At 42.5% G+C, this 17606-nt stretch overlaps 1 long non-coding RNA gene across 1 annotated transcript; it reads left to right on the forward strand.

Annotated features, from left to right (window-relative positions):
* Positions 1–12478: 12478 nt before the first annotated feature.
* LOC113433899 (uncharacterized) lies at positions 12479–14469 on the forward strand. The gene is made up of 2 exons (XR_003373736.2): positions 12479–12890; positions 13834–14469. It is a non-coding gene; the product is annotated as an uncharacterized LOC113433899 (long non-coding RNA).
* The last annotated feature ends 3137 nt before the right edge of the window (positions 14470–17606 follow it).

Here is a 17606-nt window from a genome sequence, read left to right on the forward strand (position 1 = left end):
GTACACCCGCTTCCTAAATTGAACAGGAAAAGAGTTCTGCCACTTCTCTTCTACCTTGCTGGAAGCCCAGAGAGAAACTGATTTCAAAAATAGGTAGGCCTAATAGGAAGCACAGCACTAGTAGAGTGTCCAGAGTGACAGGTGTGTCTTAGATTTTGTCCATATTGATGCTATGGCACTATTATCACTCTTTTCTCTATTTATATAAGCATCAGAGCCGTGGTGGTGCAGTGGTTAGAAGGCAGTATTGCAGGCTAATTCTGCCGACTGCCAGCAGTTCGGTAGTTTGCGTCTCACAGGATCAAAGTTGACTCAGCCTTCCATCCTTCTGAGGTCTATAAAATGAGGACCCAGATTGTTGGGGATAATATACAGACTGTGTAAATTGGTTGGAGAGGGTTGTAAAGCACTATGAAGCGGTATATAAGTCTAGGTGCTATTGCTATCATGTTACCTTGAGAACCAGTGTTGTCATCTTGATTGAGTCCCTTGCTGTCTCTAGTATATGAACTAAATGGCTTCACAGTTTTGTTTGTTTTTTAAATTCCATCTTGATCCACGCAGTCTACCAGAGTCCAAAGGTGTGTAACATGCTTTGCCTACTGTTACCTTGGGTAGATTAGGTGATCTGCTTCATGCAGGACAAAAGTATATTTGGGCCTGTTGATACCTATGCACATGATTGTTCCTTGGGTCACAGCATAATCAGACTGCTGCCATTCCTCTCCCAGCATTTATTGTCTCATTGCTGGTTTTCCTGAGTTCTTTTTATATTCATCAGCTTCCTTGCTATGTTTCAAACCAGCTTCCAAAAATGTACAGGAAGAGTGAACAGAATTCTACTTGGAGACAATTACATTTTAAAAATCTGTAAAAACTAATTTATGTTTGGGAATCAAGTTTTCATAGGCTACTTCTCTCGACATGGGTTACTTTTAAATTTGCAAGATAACCAACTGGGTTACGGAAAGATGAGGCAGGAGGGCAAATAAACAAACAAACACACATAAACAAACAAACAAATACATACATAAACCAGAATTCCAATTTGAAGAGTTGCACCATACCATTAATTCTCACCCAAAATTGTGTAGCTCTACAACAAATTCAAATTGGCTTCATTTATTTTGTAATGTGTCACACCAGGTTGTTTTCTCACTGGCTATATGGAAGAAAACATAGTAGAAAAGCCAGATGAGAAAACCATTCAGACAGACTATAACAGAAGTGTCAAACTGGTGGCGTGCAGACTGAATGCATCATGCGCAGGCCACACCCACCCCAATTCTGTGAAGAAAAAAAAGTCATGATACGTCACATGATGTCAACATGACACTGTTCAGTTTGACACCTGTGGACTATAAGAACCAGCCCTGTTACACATCTGGATAGTAACGGGGCAGGCAGAAATCACAGATTCAATCAAGGACAGATAGGGATGTTCTATTTGGAAGTGCCCTTTTATGCTACTATTAGTTTGGACATCCACACAAATGGGTAGGTGGTGCCTGAAATCTGAAATAGGAAAATGACCAACTATTGTAGGTAAAGTATGTTTATTCTAGTGCTCAAAATAAAAATGTAAAACTGTTTCAATTATGGACTGGGGTAAAATGAACCTGCATCAGATGTTCCAGTTGTCAGGGAAAATGAACAAATCTAACAAAGCCTAAACTAATCTGGGTTGTTCTGTGATGGATGGATGGATGGATGGATGGATGGGAGGGAGGAAGGGAAGGAGGGTTTTTTTTTCAGTTGCACAGAATGGCAATCCAATTCAGAAACTTCCCATGGAAGACATGATGAATGGTATTTGGAAACAAATTACGAGGGTTATACTAAACAAAATTACACTTGCATTGGATCATGCTGGAAATGGCATAGTCAATGACCTGTTTATTTCTCAAAACATCAAGGCTTAAAAAAAAAAGAAATCAGGTTCTTTGTAGTAATCCACACATTTCAGGATAAATGCCTCCCATGGAAATTACAGACAGTTTAATATTCCAAAATCATACAGGGAGGAAATAAAGCAAATGGGCTAGAGGATGATGTGGCTTTTCATTAATGTGGTCAGGAATGCATCATTAGTAAGGGGAAGCAGAATGTTCTCAGGTGGAAAATGGGAGGTTTTTTTTTTGTAAAGGGCTCTGTGCAAAGCAGTTGGAAAGTCTTCCCAAGAATGTGAAGGCATGGGAGAGAGCTGTTCCAGCAGGGAAGCCAAACTCATACATAGTCCTTTGATCAAGAGCCTTAAGTCAAAATCAAGTTGATAAACTGATATATTAAATATTTGGGAAGGCAAACTCTAGAAAGAGAAAATATAGGGCCTCTTTTTCCCTTGTTAAAGAAAACGTTTTTCCCACCATGGGGGACCTCAAGATTGAACTGCAACTCACCCATCCCAGAAAATGTGATTGATGTTCACCTGAGGAAGGCTGGCTCCAATATACAGTTTCTGGAGAACACTGTGATAAGAGGCTCTGTAACATTGTCTTGGGAAAAAAGTCCAATTGCTTCCTGTATTCCATGCTTTTGGATCTCCCCCTACTGGGAAATCTGTTGATCATCCTGAGCTCAAGTAAAGACATCAAATGTCTTCATACTTAAATTTGTACTACTGCATTCTTTTTTAGATGTTCACCCACCAACCTGCTTTTAAAATGTTCATGCTATCTTATATAGATAACCATTTATCATATAAACTGAGGCTGCCTATTAAATATAAAGACTTGCCAGAGTAAGGTTCAATTTCGGGTGGTTCCATGGGTCCATGTAGGTTTTCTAGACAATGTCAAAGGAATGGTTGTCACTGCATCTTCCAGGATTTTTTTTCAGCTTGCCAGTTTAGCCTAAATTTACTGGTGGTCTCCTAACTAACAAATGTCCAATCCTGCTGAAGTTGACTTTCTTCCAATCTACCCCATGTTTAAGGCAACCCCAACTAACCCACTGAAATAAGTATCAGTGGGTTAGTTGGGCTTTCTTTAAAAATAAGATTTTCTTTCCCACCTTCCTTAGGACCTTCCTGACAACTGTGATGAACTGGAACAAAATTTTGTTTGTACCCACGAAGTTGCCTTGACCAAATGTGCATCTTTGATCAAAAGCAATAAATATGTAATGGGCTTTTGTAGCCAATAGTACTCTGTTAGAAACAGCTAACATTTACAAAGCTCTTTGTCACTCCAGGAACTAGAAATTACCTCAGGCAGAAACTTGCCAGATTACTCATACTTAATATAAATATTTGTTCCTTTTGGGCAGTGAAATTGAAACCTGGAACTTCCTGAAGACACCAAACTGAAGGAGGTTTGTTTATTGGTTTCTATTTATAGCAGGACTTTTTCTCTTAAGCTGCCCAGCAATTTTCTTCCAGCCTGATGCTCCAGATGTTTCATAGCAAATTTTAATTAATTTACTAGCGGTGGGTGATGGATGTTCAGCCCAACTCATGTGGAAGATAGCCAATTTTGAGAAAAGCATTCAAATAGAATTCTTCCATCACAAGAAATCAGAGATAATAGACCTGTGATCATTGTATTTTCACTTGGCTGTTAATAAGATAGGCACAGTTTTCTTCAGTCAGTAGATAAAAGAGGATCTCTTAGTACATTTCTTAGGTGATCTGTAAGAATCAGTTTGGTGTACAGGGAGTCCTCAACTTACAAGGATTAGTTTAGTGGCCATTTGAAGTCATAACAGTACTGAAAAAAGTGACTTATGACTGTTTTTCACACAATTGCAACATCCCCAGGGTCATGTGGTCAAAATTCAGACCCTTGGCAACTGGCTCATATTTACGACAGTTGCAGTGTCTCAGGGTCATGTGATTCCCCTTTTGGTGACCTTCTGACAAACTAAGTCAATGGGGAAGCCAGATTCACTAAACAACCGTATCACTAACTTAATGATTGCATCGGTTTACTTAACAACAGCGTTAAGAAAAGTCATAAAATAGGGGAAAACACACTTCACAAATGTCTCCCTTAGCAACAGAAACATTGGGCTCAATTGTGCTTGTAAGTCAGGGGCTACCTGTAGTAGTTAAGGTACCAAGCTAGAAACCATGAGTTCTAGTCCTATTTTTGGCACAAAGCCAGCTGGATGACCTTGGGCCTGTCACTGTCTCTCAGCCCTAGGAAACAGGGAAGGAAAAACCATTTCTGAAATCTTGTCAAGAAAATTGCAGTGCCTGCAGTTGTTAGGAGTCAATATTGACTTAAAGTCACCCAAAAAGTGTGTTTTGTAAAAAAAATCAGCAAAAGTACCAGAAAAGTGCCAAAAGGTCAACAGTTTAACAATTTTCTGGTTAATGTTAAAATCCTAGATAAACTCAAATGCAGATGCATAGATTTTCATGGAGATAAGAAAATGTTTACCTTTGTTTTCTTACACCTGTTAGGCATCACAATATCCTAGAAAAATAAAAATGTAAGTCATGCAAATCCAAACTCTTGTCTTTCTCTGATCTCAATGAACCAGTATGGGCTGGGTAATTCTAAGGTACAGTGTTATAAAGACATATGGAAACACGAAGGGACTTTAAACTAGACATTTGATAGGAGGGCAGTGAACTATCCATCTCACCTGTGACAGGTCCTTACTAGCAAAAGGGAAGTGGTGAAATGAGAGGTTGACTAAGTAGTGGGGAAGTTCAAGCTAGGGCAAGTACTTGTGTCATGACAGTGGAAGATGAACCTTGAAAGCGTCAGATGAATGGAACTGGGACAGGAAGACAGACAGGAAGGAGGGAAAGTTAGTCTAGCAATTTGCTTTTATCGCCTTCTTTTGTGCAGGCTCTGCACCACTGCTCCAGTGATGATTGTGGTAAAAGACAAGCTTTCTAAGAAGAATGACTGCTATTTCCAATCAAAGGGACAACATCAAAGTCTAGGCAGATTATGATCCCCAAAGTAACTAGCTGTGACCACTTGTTTGCCATTATACAAAGGGATATGGCCACATAAACGGGCTGTACTTGAGAATGAAGAAGACTGGCTAAAGGTAGTTTAAATGGTACTGATTTAGTTAAGATCTGGAAATATAGTATTATTAAGATTCTTTGTCATGGTGGTTGTAGTGAGGCCGAGGGTGACACTCCTTTTTTTCTGAAAGAATCTGCTGTAACCACAAACATTTGTATGTGGTCAGAAAAGAACTTGGATAATATAAATCTAGCTACACCATTCTTATCTCTTAGTATCAAAAGTCAGTTGGGTGTAGTACTGAAGATGCAGGTCTAAAAACCAGGAAACTGATTTCTAGGCCTCCTTTAGGCATGCAAGCTGCTGGGTGAGTTTGGGCCAGTTGCTCTTTCAGCCTAATTTATCTGAAATCAGGAGGCTGAAGTATGAAGCATGTTTGGTACCTTGATATTATACATATATATGTGGGAAAATACACATATTACATTATATGTATGGTATTCAGCTTTGTTTGGGTATTTTCCCACAAAGCTGAATACCATACATGTAAGTACCCGCGAAAACTTAAGAGAACAAATACATTTATAGATATATTTGTGTGTGTGTGTGTGTGTGTGTATCTATCTATCTATCTATCTATCTATCTATCTATCTATCTATCTATCTATCTATCTATCTATCTATCTATCTTACATACAGTCTGTGTGTGTGTGTGTTTATTGTAGGGTACATTGGTTGGTGAAAGCGGGAATTAAATTCCAATGCACTTTTCAGATGCCAGATTGAGAAGGCTATTAATATGGTGGCTTGGCTATTAATTATACAAGAGTCCCATTTAGTCCCATTCTATGAGATAACCCTAACCCTTACAAAGGAACCTTCATAATGTTTTGATTGACAAACAATTGGGTGACTGCAAAATGAGTCCAACATCCTTCTTTGGCTCAAAGATGCATTTGAGTTCACTCAGAAGCAAGTGCTATTGGGATTCATTCCCGTAATTCTCAAGGTTTGGATCCCAACCCTATACATTTCCTTGTGAATAACAATTTGCAGGGCTACGTTCAGTAGCACTGAATCCAATTACTGGCATTAAACCATGGCTTGTTTAACTATAGTTTATTGAATAAACCATAACTGACTGAATTCATAATCATGTAAATATATCACTGTATATCACACACAGTGATATAGAAACCACAATTCCTGGGTTCACGTCACATGTTAAACCAGGAACAAATCAAGCATGTTATCATTTATCACCATCAGCGACTCCATCTTTAGGCATACACTCAGAGACTATATTTGTCAGTAGGTCTCAGAGTTCCACAGGCCTTACTTTCAAGGAAGCGTACATAGAGTAAAACCTTATATCTCTAGACGAGGGGCAAGAAATAACAACTGGACTGAAACCAGCTCGTCTGCCTCAGTTTCTCCATTTTTTAAAAAAAATACACCCGCAGCTTTAGGTTTTTTGTTTGTTTTGGAGAAGGCCGAGAACACAGAGACTCTGATAAAACTACGATTCCCAGGATTCCCAGGTCCGTAGACCGTGTTCCAAAGGTGGTTTAAGCACGAAGCCGCGGGGGCTCAATAGAAAGGCCATCTTGGCCAAGTCGCCCCATTCCTTTGCATCTCCATCGCGGGGAGATGCAGGCATCGCGCTTCTTTTAAGAAGCCAAGGCCCGAAGAGAGCCGATTGTATGGCCGGCTGCGCAGCGCTCCCTTGAGGAGGTGCTGCTTCTGCCGTTACTGTCAACGGGATCCTGGGGCCGTGGTCGAGGTAGGCCACGGCGGCTCCCGCTCTCTCGGGGGGCCGGAGGGCAAGGCTTCAGAGCCAGGCGCTGCAGGCTTGTCCTACAGCGCCTTCTCCTGGACAAGAGAGGGGACTCCTGGAGCAAAAGGCCTGCGGTGGGGAGGGGGCGGAGGCCTCCTCCTGGCGCCGGGGCGCCTGTTCTTGAGGAGGAGGGGCGGAGAGGAGATTGGCAACTCTTGGCGGCGGCGAAGAATCTCTTCGGGGAAATAATTAGGGGTTTGGGAAGGAAACTGCGTTCCCTCGCTTGGGCTTTCCTCACTCATATCAGGGGGAGGTTTGTTTCTTAGAGGGGTTCCCCGGCTGGGAGAGAATTACAGAGCACCGCGTGGTTGAGAAAACAAGAGATTAAATGGCATCTTGGACACGAGCAATCGCTAGTGTGGCAGCGTTGGTGCCATGACCCCCCCACCCTTGCAGCGGAGAGGTAGCGGGACGCTTATGCCACCAGCATTCCCGATTTTCGCCTGCCCTCCAGGCATTATATGGTCCCTTCCGAAGCCAGAGGAGTGCCCCCTTGAGCTTCGCCGCGAAAGTGTCTCCGCAGGGCAGCGGCCTCCAACCTCAAGGGCAATCCCCCCGTTTTCGTTCAAAAAGTGCCCGTGTGTGCAAGGTTGGACGAGGCTTCGCGAGCTCTTGACTCGGTTATCCGCAGGGCTCTTCCCCTTCCCTTCGGCATGGCTTCGCCCAGCAGAGAGGTCGAGAAGGAAACGCGGGGGCTGCTTGAGCTGCCCTGGGTGGGATGGCCAAGGAGGAGGGGAAAAAAAAGCCTTTGCGGTTTGCTTAAGGGACGGCAAAGGGGAAGCTGAGGCACGCCCCAGCAGGACCGGGTTGGAAGAGAAAGCAAATCAAAAGGCAGGAGAAAGGGGCCAATCGAGGTTGGTCCCTTTCCCAATGGGCTGCTGCTCGCTTTTTGTGGAGAGAGCCGAGACGTCAAATTCTGGGCTTCGCTTGATGTCCTCCTTTGTGCAGTGTTTCCCAATCCAAAAATGCCTTTCATTTAAGGAGCTCAAGGTGACATGCAGCTCTCTATTATGCCTTTCCTTTTGTTCTCACAACAACCCTGTAAAGGGATTGTGGGACTCTGGAAACAAAGGAACTGGCCTTCTCCAGGACTGGTCAGAATTTGAATCTGGGTCTCCTGATTTCGAACCACTGGTCAGTGCCAGGCACTGGATGTTCTTTACCTTTGTTCAAGTGAAGGAAATCTTGTTGCTTAGTCAATTTCAGGGGCAGATTAGGATGGACTCCTTTTTTTTTTTAAAGAAACTACTATCATTACTATTATTATCATTACTACTATTAAAGGAACTACTAGCTAATGACAAATTACCTACAATAAGCTTTTCTGGTTCCAGTGTATCTATTATTGGAACCAGTTTGGTAGTTGTTCCCATTTCATTCTCATAAATGTTCCTAAACCCAGTGTAAATCTAGTCCTGTCTAGTTACAAGGTGGAGCTGTAATGATACACTCGCTTATTGCCCCCATAATACTATATAAGAAAAGGCAACCAATGTCTGCCACATTTGTTGAACTGCAATTCCCAGCATCCCCCATAACGAGCAGCTTGGCAGGGGTTGCTGAGAATTGTGGTTCAACAGCAGCTAGAGGGCCACAGATTCCCCACCCCGGCTGATCAATCCCTGCAGAGGACTGCAGAGGGTCTGTGTCTTGAATGCCATCCTCACAATTTCCTGGACTCCACTTGAAATCTTTGAAATGTGGTGGCCATAACATTACATGTTGTTATTTTGCCCCTTACTAACTCAGCAATCATTTTGGGAGGGTTTTTGTTAATTTGCTTCCTAGATGTCTTGACCATTCAAGGAACTAACCTCGCCTTGAACAATTGGCTTCGTACATTGTGCTAAGCCAGGTGTTCGGCTTTGTGCAAGTTGTGTGCAAACAAAGCCATAATGAACAAGACATCTAAACCAGGGTTTATGGCTTATTGTGATTTGGGAACCAGACAGCAATGTTCCCTCAAACAGCATTTGAAGCAAACTTCATCCAAGAGCAAGGTGTGAAACTATCCAAATATGTGTGACACAACAGACAACTGAGAAGCAACAAAGTGCTTCCAAGGAAGGAAAGAACCAGCATTAATTACAAAGAACTGAGCCCTGTGCCCAATTTCTTCTCCTCAAAACCATCCTGGTTTTCCTTTAATTCTGTTCCCCCCACCTCAAGTTAGGAACACAAATCTTCCCCATTCACATTTGTTTTATTGTGGGTAGTTTGCCCCCTCGTGCTGCTTCCTCTTTAGAAGATAATGGAAAGGGGGGGGAAATACCCTCTCTCCTATACCAATTACTGTATAAGTACCAATTTGAATATAACTCCTCGTTAGGAAAGAAGTAGTTTTCACAATGCAAAGTGTTTTAATGTTCTCTTATTATCTCTGGGTGGGTGTATTTTTCTATCTTGTACCCCATCGACCAAATGAAGCGTTTATGGCGACTCCTCCCCCCCTTCACTTCCTGTTTTTTAGCTCTTAACACTCGCTGTAGCTGCATTCAGTGCCGCAATGCAGTAGAGCTGTAAATACCTTTAACAGCTGCCTGCCAACCAAGGAGTGAAATACTGTCTTTGTTCGGAATCTCTCTCCCACCCCCCTATCCCAGCTCCAGGATCTCATAAAACAGCCCACCAGAAATACATTTCTCTCAGAAATCACACAAACACAAAGCAAATCAATAAGAAGCCATGAAACGAATGAATATGTGTGTGTGTGAACACACCCACCCACACATACTCATCTTGCAGGACTACAATATATACACAACTAGTGGTTTAAGTGTTATTTTTGTCCTCCTTGCTTCCCATACAAAACATCTGCAACCATATGATCATCAAGAATGAGTGGTTTTATGCCATACAAATTACCCTTTACACAAATACTTCTTCCTCTTCTCCCCATTTTTCATATTTCAATTTTAGGCAGCTGATGAATATACATACATACATACATACATACACACACACACACACACACACACACACATATATGCACATAAACACACACACACACACACACACATATATATAAAATGTGTGTGTGTGTGTGTGTGCGCGCGCGCGCGCGAGGCTTCATTTTGTTAATACACTAATGTTATGAATTTTCTTTGAAAAATGAATAGAGCTTGATAGCACTGGACCCTAAGAGGTACATTTGTACAATTTTGGACATATCTTAATGGAACTTAAAATGAGAAGGAATCTGATAGCATTTTCCCCTACTAACAAATAGCATGTTTTTTGTGAAGAAGCAAGCCATCTCAAAGATATTTGCTAACTACTTTTTTTTTTTCAAAAGGAGAGAAAAGATTGGCCTGAAACCAATGGAATTTCTTCCCCTGGAGGGACATGTCCAGAAGTTGGAATTGGATCCAGAGTCTTGTCAACTTAGCCTATTAATTAGTTCCTATTATGTATCCCAAAATAGTCTCTTTCCATCCCTTGAATTTAGATAGGAAAGAAGAATTACTTTTATCTAAGTACTAATCTTAATTGAGTTATGGATTGAGACAGATTTCCAGCTGAACAACCCCACAGCGAAAGGGATGCGAACAATAAGATTTCAGGAATTAATAATCCTAAATACCTCTAGCTAAGGTGTATATTGTGTCACCAATGCTGCTACACTAAATGCAATTCTAATAGCTAGCGTTATGGGGGAGGAGAAATGTTGTATAGCAGAAGAAAAAGTGGGTGGACTTCTCTAATCACAGATGAATATTATTGTTTGTAATGCTCTGCCAATCTCATGTATAAATGGGAGCCATTACAATGTACAGTAATCCTACAATCACCTTGCAGTTTGGACTAGAGTTTGTAATGATGTTTTATTCTTCCATCTGGAATGGTTGCTAATATTTAGAAAGTGGTGTTCTACAAAAGTAATTAAAAATATACATTCAAATATACATTTCCTTTTAATAATTCAAGAGAAGGACAAAATTAAACACTTCATATTTTTCAGCATAAGCTGCAAAAAAAGAGGATTATTTCTATCATTCTAGTTGGTTATTGAACCATTAACATTTTATAATACAGTATTTGTATATAAATTCAGAAATAATATTCTAGGTATTACATTATGCATTTGTTTTTCAATGAGATAATAAATAACAGACTTTGGGGAACTGTATTAATTTTATTTAGGCATATATAGAAAAGCAAAACATTTTTCCTTACCCAGGCAACAATGCAGAAACTATCGTACATTGCAAAGAATGAATATTTAAAAAGTAAAAGACAATAACATTATTGGGCAAATACAATATATTGTCTGCAATCTTACCTATATTTATTTAGCAACAAGCCTTACTGAAATAACTTACTTACACATATCAGGGATATAGCTGGAAAAAAAATATCCATCTGCTGTTATCATGAACACAACAGATCCTCAGATCATCCCAGTACATGCATATACACACCCACCCACAGTTCACTCAGTTAGGCATAGGCTGAATTACATATTAGTAATGTCTGAATCCTAAATGTGTGTACTCCATTTTTATTTGACCATAATGGATATCATTCATATCTGTGCATTTCCCCCCATTGCACTGTACCATTGAAATCTATTTTTCAATGCAGATCAGATTTGTAGCAGTGTATGCTATGGAACAGTTTAATTGCTCCGCTTGAAATACAGGCACTCAAGCGAGCAAACAAAAGAAAGAAAGAAAAAAAGTGTGGGGGGAAGATCCCATTTTTAAAAAGCGGCCAGGAATCCCAACATAAAAACACTGTCTGGAGAGACTCGCCCGCCCAACCCACCCTCGCCTTCCAAAAGCAACCAGAAATGTAACGCGAACCTGGGCTGTCGTTTTCTGCCTTGCGAGGGAAGAAGGAAGGCTCGAGCTGTCGAGACATCTCGGCGCGGCTACTCCGATCGAAAAGGGACGTTTCACTCAGTCGGTGGGATTCCCGCACCTAATCTGCCAGAGGAGCTCTCTGGCTGGCGCGGGAAGGCGCAATTACCCTGCAGCAAACCTGGGTGCAAGCCGCACCTCAGGTTTGCGCCTTCTTAGGGACCCGGATGAGACAGTGAGGGAGGGAGGGAGGGAGGAAGGGAGGGGGAAAAGGAGGGAGGAAAGGAGAGCCACCTGTTGCTCATTAGACGCTGGAATTCTACGGTTAGTAGACCAAACATTAAGGGGGGGGCTGTTCTAAAATAGGGAAGAGAGGAAGCCGCAGAGGAGGGAATTCGGTGAGGGTTTGTTTTTCTTTTGCTTAAATAGTGCTGGTTCTTTGTGGGTTTGCCTTCTGATAATCTTTCTTTCTTTCTTTCTTTCTTTCTTTCTTTCTTTCTTTCTTTCTTTCTTTCTTTCTTTCTTTCCTTCCTTCCTTCCTTCCTTCCTTCCTTCCTTCCTTCCGTGTTTCTGCGAGGCTCAGCGCACTTCACAAAGCCGCTGAAGCCCCCGTCGCGGGGGAGGCTCAGGTGGGTCTGAAAGGCAGGCAGGTGGCACAAAAGGCGACGGAGCAGTTAGGTCAACCTCTCCCTTTCTTCCTCTCTGGGAGTCGCCCTGGCTGCTGCTGCTGCTGCGACTGCTAACTAACGCTGGCTGCTTATTCTTTTCGGGTTCCCGACCTTTCTCCCCCCAACTTCCACTTTCTTTTATGACTTCTGGAGTGGCGTCTCCAGCGCCGAAGGGAAAGGGAAAGTCCCCGCGGCGAGAGTCAGAAATGAAAACGAAAGGACTTTTGCTTACCCGATCGCTGCCACGGCGGAGCGGCGTGGAATCCGGACGCATCCCCGTAATCCATTGCCTTTGGTCGGGAGCCACGTCCAGTTGTAGCCTTGAAGTGCGGCAGGCGCCAGGCAGGCAGGGCAGGGCAGGGCAGGTAGGGCGTGAAGGAAAGGGGAGCTTTTGTGGCCAAGGCTCAACAAGCTGCCCCGCTGGCTAGGCTCGCCGCCCCGCGCCCACACACACACACACACCCCAGCCGCCGCCGTCGTTCCCCGCCCACCCGTCTTGCCCGCACTCCGCGCCTCGTCAAGGGACGGCGAAGGCGAGGAGAGCGGACCGGCTGGGGGTAGCGCTAGGGACGGCGGGTTTGCAATAAGCCTTCCCCCGGTTCGGTCGGAGAGCCGAGCCTAGCCAGCCGGAATGCGCCACACATCGGAGACAAAGGTTGGGAAAAGACGGGGGTTGAGGCGCTGGGAAAGGAGAATGCAGGGGTGAAATTCGCCAGGGAAATCAGGCGGGGGGGAGAGGGGAAGGGTGGGGGGAAGAGGGCCCGGAGAGCCAGCAGCGCTCGCACATGACCAGGCGCAGCCAATGACGCGCCCAAGTCGGTCGTAAAAGGTCTATTACCGAGCTGTAAATTTTCTTCAAACAAAAAGGAATTTACTGCAATTCCTTGCGGATTTTTTTTTAAAGCTCAGGCCGCTGCAGCTGACCCCCCGCCCCCCAGTAGAATACGTTTTCCTCTTTCTCTCTCTCTCTCTCTCTCCCTCCCTCCCTCCCTCTCGCCTGCTCCCGCCATTGCGCCTTCCTGCTCCCAGCTCCACCAGAACCGCGTCCGAGGCCTGAGAGAGAGAGAGGCTGCTGAGTGGGCCTGAATTACGCAGTTAGAAAGAGGGAGGGAAACCAGAGGGTGGTCTGTAGAGCCAAGCTTGCAGAGGAGTCTCCTTCTGTGGTGGATTTTCTCATTCAGGCCCAGTTGGAAGCGGCACGATCCCGGGCTTGAGTGCTAGGCGAGGCAGTCTTTCTGTCTCCTAAGCGCGGGACAAAAAAACCAGCCGCCCTCCCTTCCTGGCTAAGAGGCTCTAGCAGGCCTGTCAAGGTAGAAACCCGGCCCACTTCGTTCTAATCTTTTCTTGTCCCGTTTTCCAAATGTGGGAGATCCTTCACATCAAAACTACTATCTATCTATCTATCTATCTATCTATCTATCTATCTATCTATCTATCTATCTATCTATCTATCTATCTCAGTTTGGAGTACAGTGTTGGAAATTGCTGTTCAGGCAGGAGCAGGGCCCTCCTTGAGAAAGGGTTACTTCTAGCGGGCGGTGCCTAAAGCAACTTTCTTGGAGGAACAAATAAAAATCAGACTCTCTTTCTGGTTGCAGAAAATGGCTTTCTCCAGATAGGTCTTGTGGGGATCCAGTAGCCTTGCAGCATGGAGAAGTGCGGAACTCCAAAGAAGGAAGAATGCACCAAGAATTGCCAAAGAAAAAAGAAAGAAAGGGAAACCATTGGCTTTCCAAATCTCAGCTGAATCTGGATATACCACTCTGCCACAGTGACTTGTTCCTCTATTCTTTTTTCTTAGGGTATTTAGCGATTCAAAGCCCCTCCTCTTGTTTTAAAATCACCATTGCCTAAATCTTGTTGTATTGGGTGCTGTTTATGTAGAGTGGAGGAAAATAAATCTTTTAGCCATTGTTGACTGCAATTCTTGACAAGTTGGTACATGATTCTTTTCAAAAAGAAAAACAAAACAAAACACCCCTAAAAATGAAATCTTAACTAGTTGTTGAAAATGACTATTTTTATGTGGACATACAGTATGGAAAATACTTTCTTCTAAGGAAGATGTTAAAGCTTGAAATGGAAGCAAAATAAATCAATATTTTCAGGGCCCTACATTCCAGAAAAGCAAACAAGTGAAATCTGCTGTAGTAAATGTTTTTGCCTCTTGTTGTAAACCCATTAATGCTTCCCCTCTCTGTGTGAAGTTGTATGAAATAAACATTTATGGGTCATATTGTGGAATTGGTTTATGAAGTGGGCTGTAGAAGGCAAGTGGCCATCCTGGCAGGTTCCTGCCCACTTGGGTTTTGCTCCCAAATCAGTAACACAAATAGATTCAGTTTCAATGTTTAAAATGCAGATGTGTCACCTTGAAGGACTATATAGTCTCTGCTTCCAAAATGGCTGCTGCCTTCAAAGAAAGGACACAAAGGGCGGTGTTGCTTTTGATGCCAATTTTTAGACTTGCCCAGAAGAGGTGATTTAACTATAGAATGCTATAGAAAAATAACACTTTATACTTACCAAAAGAACAGCAATGAATAGGACTTTCCTCAATCAAAGCATCGTAGTTTAATTTTGAACTTTGCCTAAAAGTGAGGCACCCACTTTGTTCAACTTGGAAAAACCTTCAGTTAAGGTGCTGCCCATTTTATGAAATCTCCAAAATCCAACACAGGCACGCTTGCCCCCCATTGATTCTATCAACTTTGAAACGATCCTCCTTGCATGGATATATTCACCTGGAAGTAAGTTCCACCCAACCTTTCAGGACTTAACTTCTGAGGAAGCTGTACTTGTACAAAGCCTGTATTGCAACATTCAGCCAAGTCTTGCTGTTCTTCAGCAACAAATATTTCAGTTCTACTTTATTATTATTATTATTATTAGATTTAGTATAGACACCGCTCCAGTGGACTCTGGATGGCTTACAAAATGTAATACTAAATTAGAACAATTGAAAATATTTACTACACACTGTCCATTGTTTAATATGTATACTTAGAACAAATACACTTTCTCCTTTGCCAGGTTTTTGAGCTGCTTCCCTAGACTTAATCTGTATAAGTTAAGGGCAGAATGACCAGCAAGGCGTTTTGCCGCATTTATGCAAATTCCTGCACCAAATCGTCTGCTTTGCAGTTTTTGCCGCAGACCCTTCACGTGGATGAGCTCCCAGCCTGCTACTGTAATGCTGAAAATACAGGGTGGGGGGTGTATGTTTCAGAGAGGGAGGGACCCCTTTGGATCCAAGAAAGAAACTAGCTACGCTAATGGTTCAGCAGATAGTCCATAGAGCAAAGAACTCTATGTGTGCAACATTCATCCAAGCCCAAACTAGTTTTCTTATAAGAAAAGATTTATACGGTGGGAGGAGGGGAAGCTTCTATACACAAGTTATGAAAAAACAGCTCTGAGGTGGCAGAAATATACAGGGCAATGACCCTCAGTTTCTAAGTTTTCAAAAAGCTCTGAAGAAGTGTAGTTTATCAAGAAGTGTAGTTTATCGCAAAGGGCAGTGTTGCTAGAGACTATTCTCCGCTTGCCTTTTAGCACTTTGGGGTACTTTTGATCTATGGGGGAGGGAGGAAGGAAGGAAAGAGAAGAAGAGAAAGAAGGCTGACATTTTAAAAAATATCTTGGTTAGCAGTGCAATAAGAACAAGGTTCCTATAGCTAGTGTGTTGTTGGTTTCAAAAAGATGTAAACCTGATTCACTGTATGGAATGCTGCTTTCTATGTACTGGTCAGTTGTAAACGTATCCCTTTCAGCTACTGATTTCTACATACCATGGATGGCACCCATATTCCCCACTGCCAGCTGAGGTTGATAGGTGCAGGAATTCTGAAGACGGGGCTGTAAATTGCTGGAGGAAGCACTATTCTAAACAATTATCTTGGAGCTGTGAAATGAAAGCCGTTCAGATGGCAGCTTTCTGAACCACAATCAACCAGGGGCTTCTTGATGGAGAAAGCTCTTTGTTTAGCTTAGCTGCATCTTCAAGGCAGAAGAGCATCCTGTTTAAAATTGTCAAGAGAATATTAATGGTTTCTTTGTTGGGCAATGTGGAAAAAAAAACAATTCCTCATTAAAGGCTATAAATGCGAGTTTGGACTACATCATACAATTTCATTGAAATAAATGGAGCTTATAGGATAATAATTGCCATAGATACAGAAAAGTGCCATTTTATCTTTTTTTTTTTTTTCTTGCATTGTGGGATAGGTGGATCTCCCCATGGGTGAGTGAGGAGAATTATACTAGAGAAAATAATGTAAAATAAAACAGTTGTGTACAAGCTTACAAACCAGAAAAAAACAGGGTAACAGGCCAATCCCTCTCAGTAATTCCATTGTAAATTATACATTTTTGGGGTGGGGGTTATTTGTAAAAATAATAAAGGCAGGATACAAATAAATAAAAGTAAATATGCAATAAATGCACACAAGCAAACTCATTCCGTTTTCTAAATAGAGAAGGAAGCGGAAATGAATTTACCAGGGAGAAGTTCAGCCAAACTCTGGAGGAATCTATGAACCTTCTACCTAATATCTACAAACATGACACACACACTGGCCACATGCTCCAGCATAAAGGTGAAGGTGCTTAAACAGGCTTTTCTTTTTCCATGAGATCTGGGGCTGCTATAGACCTGTGAGCTTAATTGTTACTAACTGCAGTTTGCACCTAATTTATGGCAACAGCATGGTAGTTAAGAACCTGAGCTGCAGAATCTTGTTGCCATCTTCAACGCAAATCACATTCAAATCTTGGCCCAGTTATTCCAGAATTTTAAAGATGGTTTTTAGGTAAGCTAGTCTCTTCTTTTCACCCTGCAATACAAGGATCCCACTATATTGGTCTCTCTGCTGCAAGGCTTTCAGAGAGAAGTTATGTAGGAATGTCCTTGCTGTTTCTTAGGACCGCCTCCTCGAGGTTCCTTTGTGTCTGATTCCGCAACCAGGCTTCTGACCATCTTCATATCTTCCTAGATATAGACCAGCATGCTTGGACTGCTATTTACAGGAAGAAAAGAAAGAAGACACTGCACCAATCGATCCAAATGAAAGCACCGCTCCCAAAAGGAAGATAATCCCAGCAGATCGCGCCTAGTAGCCGGAATGACTGAGAGGAGCAATTTTGTTCATTTTTTAAATAGGGGATAACTGATTTTGGAAATACCCAGATTAAAGATAATCCCACCAGATCTCCTAGTTAGTCAGAATGACTACGGAAAGGCAAGTGTTTATAAATAGGGAATAACTGATTTTTTGAATTGAGTTATTTATGAAAATTGAATAAGAATCACGTTTCCAACCAAACTTCTATTTCACCCTACATGGTAAAAAGACCCACCATATTTACATGC

The sequence above is a fragment of the Pseudonaja textilis genome, chromosome 1 (genome assembly GCF_049901715.1).
Source record: "Pseudonaja textilis isolate UNSWEBS1 chromosome 1, rPseTex1.2, whole genome shotgun sequence".
In the NCBI taxonomy this organism is placed as follows: domain Eukaryota; kingdom Metazoa; phylum Chordata; class Lepidosauria; order Squamata; family Elapidae; genus Pseudonaja; species Pseudonaja textilis.